The 4,858-nt window shown below is 39.9% G+C and overlaps 1 pseudogene; it reads left to right on the top strand.

The window, feature by feature from the left end:
• Positions 1-521: 521 nt before the first annotated feature.
• Positions 522-2,359, top strand: LOC120260302 (annotated as a pseudogene).
• Positions 2,360-4,858: the final 2,499 nt, after the last annotated feature.

Below are 4,858 nucleotides of genomic sequence, written 5' to 3' on the forward strand. Positions count from 1 at the left end.
AGTGGGTATTGAGGTACATTAAAGGCACTATGGAGGTTGGTCTGAAATTTGAGAGAAATCATGAGAATGATGACAGATTTCTCATTGGCTATGTGGATTCAGATTTTGTTGGTGATCTGGACAATAGGAGGTCTACTCATAGGAAGTCTACATTGCAGTCTACTGTAGCATTATCTACTACAGAAGCAGAGTATATGGCAACAGTAGAAGCTTTGAAGGAGGCCATTTGGATACATGGACTGATTGCAGACTTGGGGTTTAACCAAAAAGCAGGTGGAGGTATTTAGTGATAGCAGTGCTATTCACTTAGCAAAGAACCGAGGTTCACCATGCTCGGACTAAACATATAGATGTTCGCTTTTCATTTTGTTCGTGATATTGTGAATGGTGGGGTTATTTTGCTTCGGAAAAATTCATACAAGGGATAATCCTGGCGATATGATGACTAAGGTCGTTGAGTGGTGCCAAGTTCAATCATTGCTTGAACTTGGTCAACATTGTGATTGTTTGAATTGTTGGAGATGCAGCAAGGAACTTGTGAGATTGGTGTGAGATTTCATACTAAAGTGGATGCCGATGATGAGATGGTTTGTGATGTGGCTTGCAAATCTCTCCAAGGTGGAGATTGTTGATTTGGGGCTTAAGTTGGATGACTCGTTTTGCATTTTCAACCCTATACTATTTTATATGGGTTAATTTGTCATTTTACTTATTTGTGAACCCATTGGCCAATTTTGGAATAACTTAGGGGGTTATATGAAACTTTTCCTTGTTTTCCCCCTTTGTATGTGTGTATTGCTCGTCATTGAAAATTAAGAGGGTTTTCTTGCTACTCCATGGATGTAGGCTTGATTGAAAGCCGAACCACGTTAAATTCCTGTGTTATTGTGCATTTTCATTTTATTTTTGCATATTTCTATTTGTTTTTCCACAACACTTCTAACTACTCGTTCATTGACTCTCGTAACTGATCGGTGGGCTGCTCACCGGACTTGATACCCAGCGTTGCGATGTAGATGATCTGACGACGGTTTCAACTCGTGGCGATGACAAACACCGATTGGCGAGATCGGACTATGAACATTACACGGATGCCGAGTGAAGAGAGTGCGAGGGAGTTTTGTTTAAAAGATTGTCTCTGTCTTTGTGGCGATATTTAGGAATGCCGAGTCTTTGGAAGAAGAGGGCTGCCACTTTCTAATGGCGAGGACCGATAGCACGACAAATGCTTTTTATCAAAAGTAGCAAAGGATGGTTCAACTTCAAGGGAAGAAGAACAACCGGCTGAACACGATGAAAAAATTAGGAAAGAATATTACTGTTCAAAGGCTATGGTGGTTGTTGGCTCTACACTTCTCGGTGGCTCGGTGTTGATTAACTTGTTTCTACTTGCTTATACTTTGATGGTGGCCTTCTACTTTTCGAGAAAAAAAGCGGAAACAACTCCATCAGAGGCGTTGGCGGTGTAGGAGGGTCTCAACCTTCATTCTTTTTGCATACAAACAATTACATGAGGCCACAAATGGCTTCAATGAAGAACTTGGGAGAGGGGCATTTGGCACTTTGTTTATAAGGGGTATTGCAAAGGGAGGATAGGGATCTTCATTGCGAGTGAAGAAACTGGACAAGCTGTTGAAAGACGCAGAGAAGGAATTTACGTCGGAAGTGAGATCAATTGGGCAAACACACCACAAAAATTTGGTGCGATTGATTGGTATCTGCAAAGAAGCGGAAAACAGGATGTTAGTGTATGAATTCATGAGCAATGGTTCATTGACGAGCTTCCTCTTCGGCGAAGAGAAACTGGAGTGGAACAAGAGAGTGAACATCATCTATGATGTCGCCAAAGGCCTACTCTATCTGCATGAAGAATGTGTTTTCTCCAATCATTCAACTGTGACATCAAAAAGCCAAAAACATACTCTTGGACGACCATTTTTGTGGCAAGGATATCGAGTTTCGGATTGGCAAAGCTTACATTGGTGGATCAAACAAGAGCGAACAACTTTGGAATTCGAGGGACCAAAGGGTATGTTGCACCGGAATGGTTCAAGAACACACTCGGTGACGACAAAAGGTGGATGTTTATAGTTATGGAGTTTTTGATCTTTGGAGATCATTTGCTTTGCGAGAAAAAAACTTGGAACTAGAATTGGGGTTTGATCAGAGAGAGGCGGTGTTGGTTTCTTGGGCTTGTGATTGTTATAGAAATGGCGAGCTGGATCTTTTGGTGGAAAGTGATATAGAAGCCATGATGGACATGAGAAGAGTGGAGAAATTTGTAAGGGTGGCCATTTGGTGTATACAAGAAGACCCATCATTGAGACCTTCAATGGAGAAGGTAACCACGGATGCTTAAAGGCTCTGTTGATGTTCCCCGTGCCTCCTGATCCTTCTTCATTCATGAGGGCCACTCGGATAGGAATCCTTGTCCATCCTTTATATGGTTGCTTTTTAAGTTTTCGATCTTTGGAATGTTGTTGGTCTTTTGTCGAGTAAGCGTAGTCATAAAGTCTTTTTGTATCGACCTGCTTTCACCACTTTCAATTGAGTGATGGAAATTGAAAAAGAGAAGCCCTAAACTTATGTTTTTAGTCCATTTTTCTTTTCAAAACCCCAGCAAAATAGCAGTGAAAATTCTCTGTTTCCCCGGCGAGGAAACCAAATCCAACCCTTGTTTCATCTCCCTTAGTGATTTTTTTAAACCACAAAGATTAAAACAAACTAACTGCAGATCTATATATGAATGTCATGCTGATATTTCTCTCTTCTCGACCCTACTGATTGCATTTGTTTTCCCCAAAATGAGCGATCTAGCCGTTAAGAAAGGCAAGGCATGCACAAATCTCGGTAGACAGAGTGGGAGGCGTGACCCGATGCACACATGGGCGCTGGAACCACCCATACGCAACCATTACTCACACTCCCAGAAATGTGCCCTTACCCAAAATTCGAACTCTCATCACTTGTGAAGGGTTCTATTGGGGATTCAACTACCAATAGACCACTTGGTCGTTGATGGCTTATAGTGCACTTGTTAGTGTTGGGGTTTTCAGGTTTTTGGAACAGTGAAAAACTGTGATAACTACTGTAGCAATTCTACTGGTACTGTAGCACTGTTACTGTTCACGTGCGACCTGTCTGCGGGCGCACATTGGCCCGTGAACCTCACTTCCTATCTGTGCGGCCAGTATGCGGGCACAAGCTTGCCTGTGAGCCTTACTACTGTAGCAATTACTATTCTTGTACGGGGCTCATGCGGCCGCAAAACGCTCGCGAACCTCACTGGCGACCTTGTGCTGGGCGTATATAGCCCGCATAAACTGCAAATAGCCTTGAACAAATTCCTTGAGGCTTCAAAAGGTCTTCCTAAGTATCTACAAGTCTCCAAAGCTTCAAAACAAGGTCAAAACACTATCAAACCCCTTAATTATTGTTAGAATGAGATGAAGAAGCATACAATGATTCAAGACAACGATTTTTAGTGTCAAAACCCTACAAATCGTGGGAAAAAACACGGGACTCCTTAGAGTCTCTTAAACATGCATCCACTAGGTCAATAATGAGTTACAATGGATGTTCTCTAGCTAACTAGAGGTTTACATGCACAGAGGCGAAGACATTCATAAGAGAGGAGTTCTCATTGACAAACATCATCATCATCATCAAGATGGCTAACAAACAACAAGTAGGGGGTAAAAGGAAGGATCAAACCTAATCAATAGGTAGTGCTTCTTGCAAGGAGTCTCCTCCCGGAGTTTAAGTGAGATTTGGTGATATTTGGCCATCCAATCTCCTTACCCTAGCTTCCTCTATTCCTTTTTTCCCCCCTTTTCCTCTCTCTCTCTCTCTCTCTCTTTCGAGGATGATCACCACTCCTAAAGATGGCCTCCTCTCATTCCCCGAGAATGAGAGAATTTCACCCTGTGAAATTACCTCCTTGCTTTTCATCTTCTCCACTATTGACCTAGCTTCTTTTTTTTCTTCATGGGCTAGGAGCCCAATTATTCATCCAACCCAACAAATGGGTTGGAGCCAACAGTTAGTGATAATCTTGGTAATATTTCATGAAACAGTGTTCAGTCCTCTTTCTCCTTCTTCTGATCGACTCAAACAATTTTTTATATTGAACTCTAAGCCTATTTGTAAATCAAACAAAACAAAAGAGAGTTTATGTTGTGTTGCCCTTCATTTTATTTGTATCAAATACACTCAAAGGATAATATGATACAACCAAGAAGTCTAACTCATTGGAATCCAGGTTCGGTGCTTGCTTATAAGGATTAGTCCAATTATTGTTGTGTGACACCCTCAATTTATTGATCTGACAAAGCAATGACAATATGTAATGAAATAAATTTCCTAATGATTTTGGGACTTTATACCTCCGAAGTTTTTTATACAATATTTTATAATTATTTAAGCTTTATTTATTTATAAAATTTTTATTATTTTTTAATTTTATTTATTATTTTATCATTAGTTTAATTTTTTAAAAATATATGTTTTGTGATTTGTAAGAAGAGAACCAATTTATTGAAAAGTTGTGTTATTGTTACATGATATTAATTAAGTGTTCATGCCATTGCTTTTCTTGAGAAGTAATACAACACTTGCTTCAAATATTCTCTTAATTTTCTAGTATCATGATATAACCGGCGTTCAAGGGAAAAAAGGTATGAGCAATTTCCCACTTCAAACTACTAAGTTTACAACAATAAATTATATTAATTAACGTGAGTAATAGTTATATGTGGGTGATTTCAGCATTCATCCCCACTTGTTCCGCTGAAACTTGTGTATGTCTTTTTTTTTTAGCAGTCTAACCGCTCATCTTGACAAAAAAACAATCAATTAT

This window comes from Dioscorea cayenensis, chromosome 5, assembly GCF_009730915.1.
Source record: "Dioscorea cayenensis subsp. rotundata cultivar TDr96_F1 chromosome 5, TDr96_F1_v2_PseudoChromosome.rev07_lg8_w22 25.fasta, whole genome shotgun sequence".
Classification (NCBI taxonomy): Eukaryota; Viridiplantae; Streptophyta; class Magnoliopsida; order Dioscoreales; family Dioscoreaceae; genus Dioscorea; species Dioscorea cayenensis.